We start from the raw sequence: 22,026 nt of genomic DNA, 5'->3' as shown, positions 1-22,026 counted from the left end.
GTTCGTAGGCTGTTCTCCTGTTGCATCCTGCCCAACTTGCCACTTGTCACAAAATATCGGCATTGATCGACCACCTGGATTTCGCAGTAACCACTGTCAACAATGCTCACCGGATGCTTTGACCCGATACACACAAGACCTTGATGTTGGGGTCAAGTCATGGAAGTTAGAGTTGAATACCTTGAACAGATTGTGGCGAAAACAAAGTACTATTTCTAATCTTTCATTTAAGCTATCACAAGTCACTGGCACAGACTGAACAACCCACAGGGCACTAAATTCTCCTATTTTCCTTCCGGGTCATAGCAAAACTTTGTAAAAGTAAGAGGTAATTCAAAAAGACGTCAGTGCGGATTCGGCGTCAACCTTTAGGCATGATTCTCCTTCTGTTGTTACTGTTAAGAGGTTGGCAGCGGAGGACAAGATGGGAAGAGAGAGCCTCGAAGATGATCTCAGTTCAGGAAGACCTTTTATTGCCACCACAAAGAAACACATCTAGAAACGTATACAAAAGCAAGTCTAACCAGCTCTAGCTAGCTCTATGAAATCAGCATCGGGAAAATTATTTTTTAGAGTCAAGAAGGGTATTGTGTAATAAAAGATTTCATAGACTAAATGTTAATCTAGTTTCCATAGTCATAGGAACTATCTGCTGAAGGCATAAAAGGAAAGATGACCTTTGGAAAGTGTTTTCATCTTGCCATACAGTCTTGTGGAGAGTGTTATGTCACTCTGGATCTTTATGCACAAATCTAAATATGAAACAGATGAGGCGGTCTTACCCGTCTCCTTTATTTCTAGTTCAGGTGGGTAAATCAATGGAAGTGAAGTGGCTACTGATGATTATTGAACGATATAAGATCATCGATATAAACTTCTTGGCCAAACTACCTTAATGTTTTGACTACGCCAATCAGGGCAGAAATTCCGATTCATATGCGTTAAGAAACAGATCAGCAAGAATTGAAGGACAATTGGTGCCATGGTGATGGCTACTTCTTGCCTCAATGTCTTACCCCCCAATTTTACCCCCCGATGTTATCAATGAGGAAGTCCAGCATTTCACATATTGTTTTCTCGGTAAACTTCAGCCTCATACCATTCGTTAGAATGACCATCTTGTGAAGATGCCCGTGCATAGCGCTGGTGAGAAGTACCACAAACGAAGTAATATAGACATGGTCTTTGAAAATGGCATGGAACCCAAATGACGTGTCTGTAGAATCGGGGAATGTACATTTCCAACAAAGAAATAGATCAGATACGTAAACATATATATCAACTAGAAATACTAAGCCTACTTTCCAATAAGGCAAAGAGGCTTTTACTGTGGAATAAAACATTCCCGTTGCCAATATACGTTCGCTTGTACACAGGCTTCGAAATGTGTTTGTCTGCATCTAAAAGGGCGCCTCAATCAATATAATGTAGGTAGCATACACGTCTCCACAGAATCAGGACAGTTTACAAGAGGTAGGAATCGTATGTTCGTTACACATCTCCTAGGCATTAATTAAAGCGACCCGGTTTCCTGTAGGGCGAAGAACACGTTTCAGCGCCACTCTCGATTGATGACTGTCTTTTTTCGCAGTCTTGTTTTTGGAAAAAAAACACATCTCCGCCCCTCTTTTCGCAAGATTTCGTGCTGGTGGAAAAGTTGAAGAAGCTTTGCCGTAGAAGACTACGTGATCTCACGGGGGGGTCAAAAGACGTTGTGATAGAGGTTTGGGGGATAGGAACGCCGGAGGTGGGTATCGACGTCTCCTACAACGGTAGAACATCACCTACTTCCACCGGTATGCCCGCCATTGGCTAAGACCGACCTTCACAACCACACTTTGGTTTTTAACTGCAATTCCACTCTGTCTCTGTTGGAGACCTTTGATTTGTGAGCCTTCTTGAGCCTATGCATGCTACGGTCATGCTACTTTCTACATCTTATTTTAACTTTAAAGGTTCCATGTACAAATAATATCTATCGATCTGTCAGTGCAAAAATCGATTTTTGCCGCGACACCTTTGACTGGCGAGAAAACATAGTATATTTGTTCAGTATCTCGCAAAGGCGACTGTGGTATAAAAGTCTATTTAGTAATGTGGAAATATGAAATATTGACAAAGATGTGTCAAACGATGGCTCCAAGCTAAATAACATTCCCCGATGATGGTTGACCTTGAAGACAATTATCTTTTCAGGTGCTGGTGTTAGTCTCTCACCTTGGTAACCGTCATCACAAAGAAGGAAAGATGACTATTTGTATTGTGAACGATGGGTGCAAATGTGACAGCCCTTCATGGGTGATCAAGATGTACGTGGATGCCTTCTTCACAAAGATTTGGCAGTACTGAGTTAGCTTCTCACCTGTGTTATCAACATCACACCAGTCGTTGGAATGACCAACTTGTGAAGGTGTCAGAATCAGGCTGAGAACTGTTGGGGAGCAGTACCACTAACGTAGTGATGAAGGCAGTGTCTTGGGAAGCAAATGGTGTAGGACTCAAACGACATGTAGTCTGTAGGTTCGGGGAATGTACATATCAAGCAAAGAAATAGATAAGATACGTAAACACATATATAAACTGGTAACTGCTTAAACTGAGCCTCTTGTACAATGTAACGAGAGTTTTATTGTGGAATAAAACATTACCGTGTTTAAAATTTTATAATATTTGCCTCGGAGATCGAATTTCGCGTGTGAACAGGAAGCGGCTCTGGAATTGTCTGCTTCTTAAAGGGTCGTGCCGTATATTGATGTCAGCTCTTACTGGTAACAGACATACAATGTATAAAACATCTCTTATTATTCATACACACGCGACTTCAGGACCTGTCTATGCATTTTGAAGACAATGATCAGAAAAAATAAAATACATGTAGTATGTGTGTTGATGGATACAGCCGCAAGGGTTAACTGTTTGATTGGCGTTCTAGAAGTTGGTAAATAAATAAAACAACATACAACTTTATGGATAACAACTTCTGTTTTTTTATTACACGTGGCAACGTTTCTATGTAGATGTGTACACGGTTATCGAGTTTGGGTGACAACAACAAAGTAATGAGAGGTATATATGCATATGTTTGGATAAGCAGCAGAATAACATTAATAACAACAGGTAATAGACAACAAGTAGCACACAGAGAACTGGATGAAGCCAGATGTACACAGTAAGGATAACACACAGCACACAGGTATGAAGCCAGATGTACAGTAAGGATAACACACAGCACACAAGTATGAAGCCAGATGTACACAGTAAGGATAACACACAGCACACAGGTATGAAGCCAGATGTACAGTAAGGATAACACACAGCACACAAGTATGAAGCCAGATGTACACAGTAAGGATAACACACAGCACACAGGTATGAAGCCAGATGTACACAGTAAGGATAACATACAGCACACAGGTATGAAGCCAGATGTACAGTAAGGATTACAAAGTTGTAACAATCTGACTGGATACTAATTAAATCGAGTCTATTGTTTGATTACATGTTTATAGTCTGCCCGTGTGTAATACCCTTGATCTCTCTTGATCAAAGGTTTGTGACGGTGGATGTCGGTGGTTTCTGAGAGTTTTCTTTTTGTGAAATCCTAATGTTTGCGCTGACACAAGGACTCCATTAGATCGCCTTTTGGGCGTACAATATATATGCAGTGTGGTCTCGCTGATCTGGACCTCGATACTGCAGACGCTAACTTTACATGTGGGAACTGGACTCCATGTCTTCAGAGTATGAGATCCGTTGGAAGATTTTGATGATGGGAATTGTATGGGTCAAGTCGCAGTGTCGCTGTGTAATGTTTCGATGGATTAGTTAATATACATGAAACTGACCCAATGTTTCCCCTACGACATTCTGGTGATGACATTGCTCTTGATTAGAGTAACCTGGTCAAAGTTATGCTTGGCGTTGGCTGTAATTACATTCAAGTGGCATTTCTCTTGGAGCAACGTATAACGTTTCTATTTCTGATCAGTAAACTATGGAATCCTAGAAGGGACATTGTCGCGTTGTCGCATTGTCACCTTGCAAAAACAAGCAAAAAGTGTCAAAATTAACCAAAGCGCGACAATGCTAGACATTTTGGCCATTTGTCGCATTGTCGCCCTTTGGTAAGGCAAAAATGATTATTCAAAGCGCGACAATGCGATAACGCGACACTATCCCTTCTAGGATTCCATAGCAAACAAAGAAACAAATTATTACCAACCTTTGCATGTTTGTTACTTAAAGTATTACAGTGTTGTACGTTTCGGTAATTTGTTATGCTTGTTACTGTAGATGCTAGGAAACTGTTATTACCGCTACTAATGTGTCTAGAACACCAGGCCTTGGATCGATATAATGTAGACAGCAAACCCATCTCTACAGAATCAGGGCGGTTGTCCAGTAGAGGTGGGAATCGCATGTTTGTTACATATCTCCTAGCCAGTGATTAATACATTTCGACTTCCAGCAAGGCGAAGAACACGTTTCAGTGCGGCTTTCGACGATACCCGCTAGTGATTTCTATCTTATAAAATCAGTTTGGGTTTTGAAAGAATATCTACTTGGTCATATCTCACGATTTCAAGCTGGGTGAACAGTTGAAGAAGCTGGAGAAGTCTGTGAGATCTCGCGGGGGTTCAAAAGATGTTGTCACGGAGGTTTGGGGGATAGGAATGCCGGAGGTGGGTATCGACGTCTCCTACAACGGTAGAACATCACCTACTTCCACCGGTATGCCCGCCATTGGCTAAGACCGACCTTTACAACCACACTTTGGTTTTTAACCGCAATTCCACTCTCTCTTTGTTGGAGACCTTTGATTTGTGAGCCTTCGTGAGCCTATGCATGCTACGGTCATGCTACTTTCTACATCTTATTTTAACTTTAAAGGTTCCATGTACAAACAATATCTATCGATCTTTCAGTGAAGAAATTGATTTTTTGCCTCGACCCCTTTGACTGGCGAGAAAACATAGTATATTTGTTCAGTATCTCGCAAAAGGGACGTTTGTATAAAAGCCTATTTAGTAATGTGGAAATATGAAATATTGACAAAGATGTGTCAAACGATGGCTCCAAGCTAAATAACATTCCCCGATGATGGTTGACCTTGAAGACAATTATCTTGTCAGGTGCTGGTGTTAGTCTCTCACCTTGGTAACCGTCATCACAAAGAAGGAAAGATGACTATTTGTATTGTGAACGATGGGTGCAAATGTGACAGCCCTTCATGGGTGATCAAGATGTACGTGGATGCCTTCTTCATGAAGATTTGGTAGTACTGAGTTAGCTTCTCACCTGTGTTATCAACATCACACCAGTCGTTGGAATGACCAACTTGTGATTTGGTTGGTTGGTTTGTTGTTTAACGCCATACTCAGCAATATTCCAGCAATGTGAAGGCGGTCTGTAAATAATCGTGTCTGGACCAGACAATACAGTGATTAATATCATGACCATCGATCCACGCAATTGGGATCGATGACATGAAGCAACCAAGTCAGCGAGTCTGACCACCCGATCCCGTTAGCCGCCTTTTTACGACAAGCATAGTCACTTTTTACGGCAAACATGAGTTGCTGAAGACCTATTCTACCCCGGATCTTCACGGGTCACCAACATGTGAAGGTGTCAGAATCAAGTTGAGCACTGTTGAGGAGCAGTACCACTAACGAGCTGATATAGACAGGGCCATGGAAAATAGTTTTGAATTCAAATGACATGTAGTCTGTAGGTTCTGGGAAGGTCTGTAGGTACATATGGAGCTAAGAGGTAAATTAGATAATATGTAAAAAAAAACCTGGAAATAAAGAGGTTCTTTGCAGTGCTTATCCTGAGCCTCTTGTACAAGGTAAGGAGAGATTTATTGCGCAATAAAACATTGCCGTGTTTAAAACTTTATAATGTTTGTCTGGGAGATCGACTTTCGCGTATGAATAGGAAGCGGCTCTGGAATTGTCTGCCTCTTAAAGGGTCGTGTCGGATATTAATGTCAACGCTTACTTGCGAAAGACATGTTGATGCGTCTATTATTATTCATCCAAAAACTTATTTAGGCGTTTTCTATGCATTTGATGGGAGAAATAGTCTAGTGTGTCGATTCAGATTCAGGGGTTAATACAAGAACAACGTTAGATGGCTGTTTGTCATACAATAGATATGTAGAGCATCACACCATCAGTCCGGCGTCGATACTCGAGACTCCCACGTTACATCCGGGACCTTGATCCCCATGGCGTCTGAATCAAGCCCCTTTACGCCGACTCAAACCGACTCAGTTGTGTAGTTGATAGAACGTCTGCCCGGAGGGTCATAGGTCGGTGGTTCGATCCCATGGCAACGTCATACCAAACGATGATAAAAGGCGGTAATTGTTGTCACCCTGCCTTGTGCTCGGCATTAAGGGGAGAAAACAAGGACTGGACTATCTCCAAAGGACAGACGCCACACGCTCATCTCTCAGCTCATATGCTTCTGTTTCACACTCATTAGGCAACCCGCACGACGCACGCACGCACGCACGCACGACGCGCACACACCCACACACACACACACCCCCACCCCCCCACCCCCACCCCCACACACATCAGGCAACCGGCACACACATCAGGCAACCCGCACACACACCTGGCAATCCACCTTCACATCAGGCAGCCCCAACACCTATCAGTGAATTAAGTCATTAACTTTACTTTGGATACGCAGATTTGTGTTTTCCGCGTAATATGTGCCATGTAGCTACTAGAACTATCTGACCTTGTAAAGAGACGGTGGCCCAGTGGGCAGAGGCGTCGACATTTCCTGTGCAGAGTTACGTGCCTCAGCCGGGCACCATCCCCGTGATCCGCTAGTCGTGGATACAAACGCCGGAGTCATCGACTTCAGCACCTTACCAGTGCTTGTGCGTGGGCTTCACTTTCGTCAGAGGTAAACGTCTCAGAAATGCGCAGTGTTGACTTTTCTTACCACACCAAGCCCACACGCCGAGACAGATCCGAACCCCTGTTTACTGCAAGAACTATTATTTTAATTCTAGCGACTATGTCAAGGATTGGGTCGATACCTGTGTGATATGTGATATACATAAGAGACACATTAGATCCTCATGAACGAGGAATATCGTTGGAATACTTTTATAGTCATAATAGAAATAATGCGTCTTGTACTTTTAAGCTTCTATGCATTCCTCTATGAACCAGGAATATCGTTGGAATATAATACTTATATAGTCATAATAGCAAAATAATGCGTCTTGTACTTTTAAGCTTCTGTGCATTTATACGTTTGTTTAAGTTTAAAAATTAGGTACTCGGAATGGCCATAAACATATAAGGTTCAAGAAGTGTCAAGGGAGGGGGCATATCCTTGTGGCAAAGGTGTTTCTTCATCACACAGAGGGGCGGTCGGGTAGCCTAGTGGTTAAAGCGTTTGCTCGTCACGCCGAAGACCCGGGTTCGATTCCAGACATGAGTACAATGTGTTAAGCCCATTTCCGGTGTCCCCCGCTGTGATAGTGCTGGAAATTTTCTAAAAGTGGCGTAAAACCATACTAACTCACTCACTCACTCACTCACTCACTCACTGCTATGGCTGGAAAACTCTCTGGAAATATATAGTTGACAAATAAAAAGTGTTCCTTGGAACAAAAAACACCCAACTCATTTGCTCACACGGTCACATTAATATGTGTACAATTATTTTTTTCCAAGCGTTTCTTCCAGAAGTAACTTTCAGAAGTCAGGTAATAACATTCTTTAATACCAGAGGCAGGTTTTTTTTTTCAAATCTAGATATTGAAAATGTCAAATAATAATCCCATGTACAATGAACAAAGCCATGATACCCTGGAGGGAGGGGGAATTTAATAACTAACAATATTACCCCACTGAATATATTTTTGTTTCCAATTATTTAAAACGTAGAGAGATCCCATTCTTATCAGTCATGACAAGAGGAATAGGCATGTTCTAAAAACATATAAAACATACTTACAATTGCGAGGAGGATCCATGATGTCACGGTGGAGTCAATGCCATTAAACTTTTGACAAATCTTGAAACTTCAGTGAAAGGGCTAGACATTTAAAAGAATTATTTGTACAGCCATATTTGTGTTTCCCCTTATAGTGGCTTATCAGGGACAGGGGCACGGTGGCCCAGTCGTGTAAGGCGCCGCGATTCTCTGTGCAGAGATACGTTCCTTGGGCACGCCAGAAACCTATGATTGTGGGTTCGTATCCCCAATTATGTTTCTAGGTTTGTCAGCACCATACCCGTGCTCATGGGTTTCACCGAAGTGGTAAACGTCTGAGACCTGCATCTCTTCGGGCTTCCCTCCCACACTAAGCTGACACGCCGTGATATAACTGCAATAATGATAAAAGCGGCGTTAAACCCAATTCACTCACTCACTTGGGACAAAAAATAATTGATCTTCAGTAATTATGTTTCTACGGTATCACTACGTAACTCAGGATTTAGCTATTACTTCAGAAACCTAGCATGCTAAGCGCAATAAAAACACAGTAAGGTTTTCCCTATGGAGGATTCGTGTCAATAGGCACACGACTACGATGACAAAAAATAGTTCTTACATAACAGAAGTGAAAAAGAAACTCTAATATCACGGAGCACCACTACCTGTCAGCCATCTTGAAGTCATACGATGCAACCGCTTTAGTTAAAAAGTATTCCCAGGCGAACATGCTTCCCACAGACTGAATGCTAAGTATGTTAACTTGTTGCAACTATTTAAAGTACAGTACTGCTACGGAGGACTTATTGGAGTGGTCTGGAGTGTTTTCAACAAGGTCTGGGGAATACATAAGACGAAGCTTTAGTGTAGGTAAGGTGATATTGGATGTCGGTCAGTGTGGCACTGTTTGGTATCTATGTTAGGCTTGAAATTGGTTTTGTTTAAGATGAATGAAAACTTAACTGTGTGCTCGTGGGGGAATAATCTTGTGGTAGAATAGTTCCCCAGGACTGAATGCATGTTTACCCTGAGTATACTGTGGTAGAATAGTTCCCCAGTACTGAATGCATGTTTACACTGAGTATACTGTGGTAGAATAGTTCCCCAGTACTGAATGCATGTTTGCCCTATAAATACTGTGGTAGAATAGTTCCCCAGTACTGAATGCATGTTTGCCCTATAAATACTGTGGTAGAATAGTTCCCCAGTAGTGAATGCATGTTTACCTTATAAATACTGTGGTAGAATAGTTCCTCAGTACTGAATGCATGTTTACCCTGAGTATATTGTGGTAGAATAGTTCCCCAGTACTGAATGCATGTTTGCCCAGTAAATACTGTGGTAGAATAGTTCTCCAGTACTGAATGCATGTTTACCCTGAGTATATTGTGGTAGAATAGTTCCCCAGTACTGAATGCATGTTCACCCTGAGTATACTGTGGTAGAATAGTTCCCCAGTACTGAATGCATGTTTACCCTGAGTATATTGTGGTAGAATAGTTCTCCAGTACTGAATGCATGTTTACCCTGAGTATATTGTGGTAGAATAGTTCTCCAGTACTGAATGCATGTTTGCCCTGAGTATATTGTGGTAGAATAGTTCCCCAGTACTGAATGCATGTTTGCTCTGAGTATACTGTGGTAGAATAGTTCCCCAGTACTGAATGCATGTTTGCCCTGAGTTTATTGTGGTAGAATAGTTCCCCAGTACTGAATGCATGTTCACCCTGAGTATACTGTGGTAGAATAGTTCTCCAGTAAAGAATGCATGTTTACCCTGAGTATACTGTGGTAGAATAGTTCTCCAGTACTGAATGCATGTTTGCCCTGAGTATATTGTGGTAGAATAGTTCCCCAGTACTGAATGCATGTTTGCTCTGAGTATACTGTGGTAGAATAGTTCCCCAGTACTGAATGCATGTTCACCCTGAGTATACCGTGGTAGAATAGTTCTCCAGTACTGAATGCATGTTTACACTGAGTATACTGTGGTAGAATAGTTCCCCAGTACTGAATGCATGTTTGCCCTGAGTATATTGTGGTAGAATAGTTCCCCAGTAGTGAATGCATGTTTAACCTGAGTATATTGTGGTAGAATAGTTCCCCAGTACTGAATGCATGTTCACCCTGAGTATACTGTGGTAGAATAGTTCTCCAGTACTGAATGCATGTTTACACTGAGTATACTGTGGTAGAATAGTTCCCCAGTACTGAATGCATGTTTGCCCTGAGTATATTGTGGTAGAATAGTTCCCCAGTACTGAATGCATGTTTGCACTGAGTATATTGTGGTAGAATAGTTCCCCAGTACTGAATGCATGTTTACACTGAGTATATTGTGTTAGAATAGTTCCCCAGTACTGAATGCATGTTTACCCTGAGTATATTGTGGTAGAATACTAGTAGTTCCCCAGCTCTGAATGCATGTTTACCCTGAGTATATTGTGGTAGAATAGTTCCCCAGTAGTGAATGCATGTTTGCCCTGAGTATATTGTGGTAGAATAGTTCCCCAGTACTGAATGTATGTTTACCCTGAGTATATTGTGGTAGAATAGTTCCCCAGTAGTGAATACATGTTTACCCTGAGTATATTGTGGTAGAATAGTTCCCCAGTAGTGAATGCATGTTTGCCCTGAGTATATTGTGGTAGAATAGTTCCCCAGTACTGAATGCATGTTTACCCTGAGTATATTGTGGTAGAATACTAGTAGTTCCCCAGCTCTGAATGCATGTTTACCCTGAGTATATTGTGGTAGAATAGTTCCCCAGTAGTGAATACATGTTTACCCTGAGTATATTGTGGTAGAATAGTTCCCCAGTACTGAATGTATGTTCACCCTGAGTATATTGTGGTAGAATAGTTCCCCAGTAGTGAATGCATGTTTACCCTGAGTATATTGTGTTAGAATAGTTCCCCAGTACTGAATGCATGTTTACCCTGAGTATATTGTGGTAGAATACTAGTAGTTCCCCAGCTCTGAATGCATGTTTACCCTGAGTATATTGTGGTAGAATAGTTCCCCAGTACTGAATGCATGTTCACCCTGAGTATATTGTGGTAGAATAGTTCCCCAGTACTGAATGAACGTTTAAGCTTCTCGGTTTCTGTTGTTTCTTCAAACAATATCTTTATCTTAAAAACCTATATATTTTGGCATCTGATTATAGGTTAACGTCGACAGAACTGTTTAAATGACTTGATTTGCTTTTTTGGTTTTTATTATCTCGTTTAGGATTTTGATATATGACTATGCCCATTTGAATACATTAGAAACAGTAGTATACATTGCAGATACATACATAACGTGTAAATCACTAGCTCACCAAATGAAATTCACGTTGGCGTATGTACTACGACCAATGCTATACAATACAATACATATTACCCGCTGTCAATTATGAAACACTGAGGACATTCTAGCTGTTTGTCTCGTATTTGTTCATGTGTACTGCAAACATTGGAACACAGATGCCGGCAGCAAATTAGCTTTAGTGGCTGCTTTGAAAAGATTTAAAGCTATTGAATATATATCTATATATATATCTATATATATATATATATATATATATCCAGGTGAGCTACAGTGCCTTTAGGGGCACTAGTTGTGTTAATTGTATCTCGCTAAGTCAATTCTTCAGCTCATCTGATTCTGCTTGCATGTGCGTCGACTTTTTATGTTGAGGTGAAAAGAGTATCTAATGTTTGATATTTTATAACAGTAAACCTAGGTTATAACGAACTCAAAAGGACTACTATTTTTAGTTCGTTATAACCGTTGTTCGTTATAACCATATATACAGTATAACTACAGCACATAGTCGGGACTAAAAAGTTAGTTCGTTATATCCGCCAGTTCGTTATAAGCGTGTTCGTTATAACCGTAGTTTACTGTATTTAAACATTTTCAATAAACTGTACATGTACAAAAGAAAATATACCGTTGAAAATTGGATTTGACCAAAGAATTACAAACCTTATGAAAACGTTACTTGGCTGAAACCGGTAGCCGAAACACAGCCCGAAACCACACTATGATTCCCGTATCAAATACATCACCATCAAATAACCATGTTTTATTTTAGCCATTATCAAACATTGGTGTATATTTTCCATTGCTCGGCAGTTTTCTATTAGATATGATTGTAATTGCTTTATTTTAATACATACTGTAATCAGGTGGTAATAAATACACATTTTAGCGTTCATGTGCTACAACTGACACACCTGCACTGTAAATAATGTATTCGGGTATTAAACACGTGCTGGACAGTTTAAGCTCTGGGTGTGTTCCTAGTATTGAGGTGTTTAGAATATTTCCACTCAAAAGTGGAGAAATAGTTTATGGTGGCCTTCAAAGTTACCGCCTTTCGCGAGTCGTCTGCTGAAGCGTTCTGAGCCTCACTGTGATGGCCTGCATTGATGGAGTTGCTGATGTTTCGACATAATCCCCTCCGAGGTCCTCACGCTTCCTTTACGGTGGTGCAAAAAGTCACCCACAGCAGAAATGACGTCATCATCATTTCAATAATGCTTTTCAGACAGTTCTTTCATGTTTGGGAAGAGGTGGAAATATGACGGTGCCAAATCTGGTTAATATGGAGGCTGTTCAATGCGTTCAAAACAACAGTCGTGCATTGCCACCATGGCGACAATAGACTTGTGTCCATGTGCATTGTCCAGGTGGAATAACACCTTTAAGTGAGTTTTCCACTACGTTTATCCTTGATATTATCAGGCAGGTGCCCCAGGTGATTAACATAATATTGGCCATTAATGGTTTGACGTTTTGGGAGGTAGTCGTATCCTTTGGAATCCCAGAAATTCGCCTGCTAGCTGATGGAACAGACTTTACCTTCTTCAGAAGGGGGGACAATTTGATGTTTTCACTGCTTGAATTGTTGTTTAGCGTCTGGCTGATAGGGGTGAACTCAATTCTCACTATGGGTACAAAGCGCTAAACCAAATCAGCTGGTCCACTTGAAAACGACAGAAATTCTTACAAGAAATGATGTACCGGGAGCGTTTCTGATCATGAGTGAGAAGCCTTGGAACCCAGCGTTCTGAAACCTTTGTCGTGTCCAGTACATTCCTCACAATGTTCTCAACTCTCACGGGAGTTGCCTACTGTATTGGCTATAGGGCGTGTGGTGAGTCGTCGATCATCCATAATCATATCATGTATTTTCAACATCTTCCTTAGTGGTGTCAGTTGAGGGTCTTCCTGACCCTGGATCATCTCCGAGGCTCTCTCTTCCCCTCTTGAGCCCCTCTTAACAGTGGCACCACGTCCGTCCGCATGGGTGGCTGCTGGCGTTATATTTGGAGGTACTTGATGACAGCGCGGTAGCCAGTTTTGTCCACATTAAAAAACCTTGTGACTTTCGTGCCTGCAGCGAATATGCAGCCTGGTTGTGTATTTGGTTCAGTCAGTGTGTGTGTGTGTGTGTGTGTGCGTGCGTGCGTGCGTGCGTGCGTGCGTGTGCGTGTGTGTGTGTGTGTGTGTGTGTGCGTGCGTGCGTGCGTGCGTGCGTGTCTGTGTCCGAATGTGTGTGTGTGTGTGTGTGCGTGCGTGCGTGCGTGTTTGTGTGCTCTCTTGTTCTACTCCGGACTTACGCCAGTTTATTACTGCAAGCCGCTCCCCCACTGAAATACCATGACACAGTTTAACATCGATACTCAACTCAGACACAGTATGCTGATTCAGAGCCGACCAGCCCTTGTTTTATCCATTCGTGACGAGCGCTAGACAGGGTAACAAAAAGTGTCACCTTTAACGTCTTTTTGTATGCCGCGGCCAGGGGATCGAGCTACCAAGCTACCGTTCTCCGGACAGACACTATAAAACTCAACAGATGCGGTGATGATCAGGCTCTGTGACTTACGTGTCACCGTACCCCGATGACGCGGGTCATTGGTTCATTGCTCACGTTATCAACAACTGGTTCGGGAACATAGGGTATATTTTGGCTAAAAAGAATCTAAAACGGTAGCCATATCAGTATCGATGCTTGCCAAATCAACACATACGATCACCCGTGAAGATCCAGGTCAGAATTGGTCTTCAGCAACCCATGCTTGTTTTAAGAGGCGACTAACGTGATTGGGTGGTCATAGACGCTAACTTGGTTGATTCATGTCACCGTATCACAATTGCGATGATCATCGATGCTTATGATGTCAATCATTGGATTGCTTGGTTGGGGCTCGATTATTTACAGACCGCCGTCACATATCTGGAGTCTGGCATTAAACAACTAACAAACAAACACGTCTGATATCAAATTGCTAAATTTGACATGAAAGGTGCTTCTATTGACTATCAGAATAGATTGTGGACAGCTACGGGGATCATTGATGTCCTTATCTTCGTCAAACGCTGCTCGTTAACAATTAAATAATTGAGCTTCCTTATATACACAAATCTAAACATGGCAGTCAAAGTAAATGCAGTAAACTACGTTTATAACTAACACGTTTATAACGAACTGACGGATATAACGAACTTACTTTTTTGTCCCGACAGTTTGCTGTAGTTATGCTTTATCTCGTAAGCTTATAACGAACTGCGGTTATAACGAACTAAAATTAGAGGTTCCTTTGAGTTCGTTATAACCGTAGTTTACTGTAGTTGGGTGACGAACTCTGATGACAAAAATGATGTCTGATGCAATTCCCTATTTTGACTTGTACCATACGTTCCAGTGTTTTTCAGGTGAACAATTGACTTGCCTTTGTATGCGTTTGTGATAGGTGCCAGCGGTGGTATCATCACTATTTGATAATGATTTAAAAACACATGCCCGTGGTATAGTCGGAATCGTACAATCGACACTGCTTTTGGCCGATATTTCTTATGATTATCGAAAGGGTTTTGTGGCTCATATTCCCTGTGTTCCGATGCAGACCGCTATTGTTTAAGTTCGCATTTTGAACGCTGTCGTTTATACTGCTTATTACTTTGCCAACATTGACATGTTTTACATATTCTGTTGTGGTATTTCAAATAGATCCAGCGGACTTTGTTTCTCCTGCTCAAGACGCGACCGTCCACAGGATTCCATCTCTGTTGAGGCCCGGAATGTGAGAAGACGAAAGACAACGACGAACAAGATCGCTGCTCTGAAAGAGATGTAAACTACAGATGTAAATATTCACTTTCTTGTTCACATGACTGAAAACATGACAATACAACATTATTATTTTGTATTTCTATCCAAAACTATAAATCTGCTCGGATTCTGGTGTACAATTTCAATTAACTAGAACTGTAACGTCATATATTTTCATCATCCTTGCATATAGTACTAATACCGAAAGATGATAGTACAACAGACTGACTGTACAAGTCATGGGAAGAACTAAAAGTCGAGGGTCCAAGATCCTAGCGCTACCACTTGACTAACATTTAGTCTCTGAAATGAACATATCGTACAGAAAAAAACCAGTTGTTCAAATGTCTTGATAAAAATATAATAAAAGGGAGCCCGGAGACTCTTCATTTTCAGATACTGCAGTAATCTAGACTTGCCAAACATTATAGAAATGCATGGGCTGTATTGGATATATTTGTATCAGAATCTGTAAGACAGACTACGCTAACACTATCGTAACTCTAGCCTGTCTCACAGTCCCTGAACCATATTATTTTCCCTTCTACTAAAATAAGCAAGTCTAGGTTTTCCGAACCTCCCATCTCCCTGAGGCTCCTTTTCAATATAAAGGGAGTTGAGCGTTTTTATCAAAATTATATATTTTCATAGGGTTCATTTTCAGAGACTGAGCTTTATTCTTTCGTAACTCCTACACTTAAGCAAAGGCTTACTACAGTAGTAGTGCTGCGATCGCTTTGCGAACAAGCATGACATATTCGATTCATATCCCCCGCCAATGTCCGGTTGTGTGCAATGCATTAGCTCCTGTGAACTATGTGCACTGGGCTTTTTTGTAAATGGCCTAATTGCAGCACTTAAAACAGTTATTACTGGTGTTGTTTTGCCATCTGCAGTTTAATATGTAACTGTATTTGTAATGAGTAAGGATGAGACATATGGACAAACAACTTTATTACAATTAGGATCGATGGTTTCGGTGTAGGTTCTAACACCGTTATCAAGCAAGTGAAGTACAGAGTATGGTTGACAAGAATATATACAGGGCAGGAGGCAGTGTTTATACAGTTGAGTAGGTTTAAGATCAGTTACACTGTTGTATTTGTAATGAGTTGTGTTTCTACATGAAGTTAGTCAGTGAATGCAAAAACCGTGTCCATGACACTTTTGGGGGAGGTGAGGTGAAATGGGGTTTAACGTCGCGTCCAAGATTATTGCACTAATATAGCGACGTGTATGTACGTGTGTGTGTTTGTGTGGCTGCTTGTACTAGTCCGGACTGATGCCGATTTATAGTGCTAGCTCACTGAGATACCATGCCGCAGTTTAACATGAATACCCCACTCAGACACAGTATATTTACTCCGAGCCGACCACTCCTTGTTTTAGCCCGTTAATGCCGAGCGCCAGACAGGGTAATAACAAGTACCATCTTTTAACGTCTTTTGGTATAACGAGGAGAGGAATCGAACCCCGGACCTTCTGCTCTCTGGGCGGACGCTCTACCACTAGACTTTTGGAGGAACATACACACAAGCAATGCAGAACTTACCAACAAGAAAGGAAATGTTTTCAATACTACGAGATGACGAGATGAAAGTCGTTTCCATGGAAACTTGAAAAACATTTTTTGTTAAAATCCAAAACTATCAAAAGGCGACAGTTCATCACTAGACCTATCTATGTGCCAAAATTGGTGAAGAAATATGGTACGGTTTTCAAGGTCTGCTCCGGAAACGAATGTGACGGACGAACGGACGGAAGGACGGACGGACGGCACCCATTCCTATATCCCCCCTTTAACTTCGTTTCCATACCCCACAGAAATCTCTGCATTAAGCAGAGTCGACTGTACGATTCCGACTATGTCTTGAGCATGTGTTTATGAATCACTATCAAATAGTAATGATACCATGTGTTCTCGAAAAGGTGAGCGTTCCCTGCCCCACCGGTGGCACTAATCACAAACACATGCAAAGGAAAATCAAACTGAAATAAATACGGGAACATTTGGTACAAGTCAAAATACGGAACTGCATCGTCATCATTTTTGTCACTGATGCGTCAAATTTGGAAATGTCCTCCACGTGTCTACCATAAACATTTTTGAAAGCTTTACATAGGCCTTGAATGTTGTAACCTTGATCAATCATCTTCTGAGCAAGAGTCGTATGACCCTCTTTAAAATCTTGGTAGAAAGAACAGGCTCAATTGTATCTCAAAGGTCGTGAAATGTAAACACCAAAGGCTGGAGCTGCTGGAATATTGCTCGACATGAAGGGAAAGTTGACTATTGGAAAGTTGAAGTCACCCCTCGTCATAAAGTCTTTTGCGAGTGTTTTGCCACTTTGAATCTTTATGCAAAGATCCAAATATGAAACAGATGAGGTGGTCTCACTGGTCTCCTATATTTCTAGTTCAGGTAGGTAGATCAGTGGAAGGGAATTGGCTATTTGATTCTTAATGAACGATATCAGATCATCGATATACCTGAAGCTCACGTTACACTTCTTGATTACCTTGAAATTCCGATTCATATGCATACAGAAACAGATCCGCAAGAAGGGAAGCACAATTGGTGCCAATGGGGATCCAGGTCCCAGTGTCTTCTTACAAACTAACATGTAGTCTCTGAATTCAAAACATTGTATAGAAGAAAGAATGTAATAAAAAGGAGCCCAGAAACTCTCTGCATTATCACAAACTGCTGTAATCTAGACTTGTCTGTATGATAGACTAGTCTTCCTGCACAAAGCGATCTTATAGCTCTTGTCACCCCTATAATTTAACATAGACTTGTGCTGTAGTCGTTTCGTGCAGATTGACGCTTGAAGCAAGCGGCCGATTGCCACATATACAGAAAGTATTGTTATCGTCAGCGATGAAACACAATACCAATCTTCTTTCTGGAAACAAAAGAAAGCAAGCTCGTGTAACAACGTCGCGGATAACGGCTGTCGTTTCGGATACATTTACTAATTAATCATCAACAATTGCTTCTCAGTTTCGCAAATCAGTGGAATTGAAATCACACCCAATCTGGAACGAAAGCACGTAAGGCAGAAAAAAGAAATCTCGCGCGGGAAATGTTGATAGAATAATTCCGGAGTTTCAGTTACTGAAACGTGATAGCGAGAGTCGCTCCAGTTGAATTGTTGATATAAACACGGTAGCACACAACTGCGTTTATCCGAAAGTGTTCACGAAATCACTGAAAGCAGGCTATATGAAGAATTTGTGAAATTCAATATTTCAAAGCATTTTTTTAATACACGCAAGTTAATATTAGTCTATGATGAAAAGAAAAAAAGACCAAAGGAAAATAAATAGCACCTAGTTAATGAAAATTGTATATCAAATTTGTTTTTATAAGGGCTGGTCAAAAAGTCCTCAGCCTGACTAACTTTCAACTATTGGCCATAACAAAGTGAACTAGTCAATAGGAATACATTGTTTGAATAGTTCATTGCAAGTGTATTTTTTCTGTTGATGTTGAGAACGAGTACCGAGAATGTCACAAGTGTATGGGGATAAGTACCCTAGCTATTCCCATTCCGTATTACCATTGCTGAACTTGAGGAAGACACAGGTCTAAGCTTTGGATCCACTGAAACTATTATTCATGAACACGTCTAGATGAATAGAATACCTGCTCGTTGGGTGCCAAAGTTTCTAAATCCTGCTATTAAGGACAAAAGATTTTTTTAGAGCGAATTGAGGAGGATTTCGTCAAATTCAGAAAAGAGGTTGGTAACGGGTGATGAAACATGGGTCAACCACTATGATCCCGAGTCAAAACGTCAATCCATGGATTGGCACCATTCCACTTCTCCGGCACCAAAGCAATTCCAGTCTTCAAGATCAGTGAAGAAAGTTATGGTCACTGTGTTCTGGGATGAAATATGTGTAATCCTTGTTGATTCCTTAGATCACCGTTGCCTACTATGCTGATTTGCTTCATCGCCTGAGAGATTCTATAAAAGAAAAGCGGCGGGGAATGATGGCTGCTGGAGTTCTTCTACTTCATGACAATGCCTCTTCTCACACCCCTCGTCCTGCAAAGGCTGTTGTGCTACAGTGTTGATTCGAAGAGCTTCCTCGTCCTCCATACTCGCCAGACCTGGCACCAATTGATTTCCACCTGTTTCCTAAACTGAAAGAACACCTTCGCGGAAAGCGCTATGACGACAACGATGACCTCAAAGCTGACGTGAATGGGTTGGTTTTCCAGGGTGACTTCAGAAAACTCCTTCCTGACTGTAATTGAGAATCTTCACTATCGATATAAGAAGTGCATTGAAAAGCAGGTAGACTGTGTTGCAAAATGAAATTAAAAATACTTTCACAATATTTTGTTGCTTTTGTTTGTTAGGTTTAGAACATGATCAGCCCTTGTATATATGAAGTTATTGGCCTTTTCCACAGAAAACATCATCTTCGGGCACTCTTCTGGAAAAAAAAACGCCATTGAAATCAGACAGCTATAAAATCGTGGATGCAAATATAGAAACAGACGCCATTATGGGAGTAATAAAACCTCATAACGCAAACTGAAATTATGTTAAACCTTTTGAGAGTAATAAAGTTGAATTACTGTAATCTTTCAAGAAGGTAAGGAGTTAACTAAACCACCAGGCAAAATAAACTTTACTCTTGCAACTTGCATTTGATCTAAAAATTACAAACGTTATCAATACGTTCCTTGGCTGAAAACGGGGCGGTCGGGTAGCCTAGTGGTTAAAGCATTCGCTCGTCACGCCGAAGACCCGGGTTCGATTCCCGACATGGGTACAATGTGTGAAGCCCATTTCTGGTGTCCCCCGCCGTGATATTGCTGGAATATTGCTAAAAGCGGCGTAAAATCAAACTCACTCACTCACTTGGCTGAAAACAGTCGCCGAAAACGTGCAAGCCTGAAGTCCCAACACAACTATGATACCAGTATCAAATACATCACCATCGGATAACCATTTTTTCTTTCCGTTTTAGTTACAATCGAACACGGGTGTTACTTTCTTTTGCCCCACAGTTTATATCCTATGTACATCAGGTCTTTGCCATTACTAATAACTCCTTTTCAGATCCAAATGATTTTAACCATTTAAACACTTTAGTCTACAATTTCCGCATCATATTTAACTGACAGACGTCTCATTTTCAACATAGGAACTACTGCTTGACGACCGGCTTTTGCCATCTGACGGTGGATACATCGGTGTATATAGAGTAAGGAGGTAATGTTACAGTGTCGATGGCATCTGACCTATACGCTATGAAGTATATGTAACCCCATGGTATGCTGTTCATACTGACCGACAAAAATAAAGAATGAAGGTCATTTTGAGAATCGATATATTTTATCTATCATTTAGATACAAACCAATTCATTGGGTCACTTACCCTAATAGATTATTATATTTTTTTTAGTTTAACACAGCAATAGTCCTGCTATGTTTCTGTAACTAATCGAGTCTGGACAAGACAATCAAGTAATTGATATGATGAGCATGGGATATCATGACATGAGTCAACCAAGTCAGCGAGCCTGACCACCTGATCCTGTCAGTCGCCACTTACGACAAGCATGGGTTGCTGAAGACCACCGGTACTTCACAGGGCCCAAGCATCCAGCATAAACTCGTGTGAACACCTGGTGCCATCACTGGTTATCAGTGATCCATTCATATAATTTTCACCGCTATTTTGCCTTCTACACTCAATGGAATCCGTTTTGGCGAATAATCGAGATTGGATGTTGGCGTTTTATATTGACATCGCTTATGGTTTTCCATTCATGCCTTCGAAATTGATTGCGAACGGACGTAAAGACAAACAGACTAACGGACCGACGACAATTTGACGCACAGAGGACTGACAAAACGCCATATCATAAGCTTACTTTGCACTTCCTCCAACAATATAACCGAAAGTGAAAGTCAGCACAGATGGCAACTCAGATATAAACCCTGTGAGTCCCAAGACCATACTCTAATCGTCGAGCTGCGGATCCCGTCACGACAAAGGGACGCAAGTCTGATCAGATGTTTGCGGCATGGATATCACTAAGCTTTCCAAGTTCTTATTAAAGGGGGTTATTCCGAAACAATAAATGCGCTATCCTGTTTAATATGATTGTGTAAGAATTTAGTGTAATAGTGTTATACACGGATTTATTTCCCAAAATAGTGTATAATGTTTGTCTTTATTACTCGAAGAAACTGCTTTAAGTACCTTATACATGTGACAGCTTTGACAGTAGGAGTAGGTGAGTGAGTGAGTTGGGTTTAACGCCGCTTTTAACAGTATTCCAGCTATATTACGGCGTGTAAACTTAATGTGGGAGGAAAGCCCGAAGTCACGGAGGTCTCAGATCTATACCACTTTGGTGAAACCCACCAGCACGGGTATGGTGCTGATATACCGAGAAACATAATCAGGGCAAACTGGGATTCGAATCTACTATCTAGGTTCCTTGTGTGCTCAAGGGACGGAACTCTGCACAGCGAACTACGGCGCCTTAGACGACTGGGCCACGCGTGCCCCCCTTGAAAGTAGGAGCATTGTTTTAAGAACCGACTATGGTGTTCTCATTTGGGATGATAAAATTAGATCAAACAGTTAGCATTCCATACACTGGACCGAGGTAGTGTGTTTGTCTTAAAATAAAACGCCTGACAGGTGCCAGACATCTGTATCATTGGACTGTATCATAGATTCCTCCAACAATTCACGGAGACTGTATCATAGATTCCTCCAACAATTCACGGGGACTGTATCATAGATTCCTCCAACAATTCACGGGGACTGTATCATAGATTCCTCCAACAATTCACGGGGACTGTATCATAGATTCCTCCAACAATTCACGGAGACTGTATCATAGATTCCTCCAACAATTCACGGGGACTGTATCATTGATTCCTCCAACAATTCACGGGGAC

The 22,026-nt window shown here is 41.3% G+C and overlaps 1 protein-coding gene across 4 annotated transcripts in view; it reads left to right on the top strand.

Annotated features, from left to right (window-relative positions):
* Nucleotides 1–8,770: 8,770 nt before the first annotated feature.
* Nucleotides 8,771–22,026, top strand: part of LOC139450021 (protocadherin-9-like) — a 168,959-nt gene continuing 155,703 nt past the window's right edge. For 3 of the 4 annotated variants that reach the window (XM_071231650.1, XM_071231641.1, XM_071231651.1), the window contains exons 1-2: nt 8,771–8,844; nt 14,984–15,119. The gene's annotated coding sequence lies outside the window, so the exon portion shown is untranslated. The remainder of the gene's footprint in view (nt 8,845–14,983; nt 15,120–22,026) is intronic. The other variant, XM_071231643.1, reaches the window with a different exon arrangement.

Source organism: Haliotis cracherodii, unplaced genomic scaffold (genome assembly GCF_022045235.1).
Source record: "Haliotis cracherodii isolate W230 unplaced genomic scaffold, xgHalCrac1.p SCAF_8, whole genome shotgun sequence".
In the NCBI taxonomy this organism is placed as follows: Eukaryota; Metazoa; Mollusca; class Gastropoda; order Lepetellida; family Haliotidae; genus Haliotis; species Haliotis cracherodii.
The sequence above is the reverse complement of the archived record's forward strand: the minus strand, read 5'-3'. Positions and strand labels throughout refer to the sequence as shown.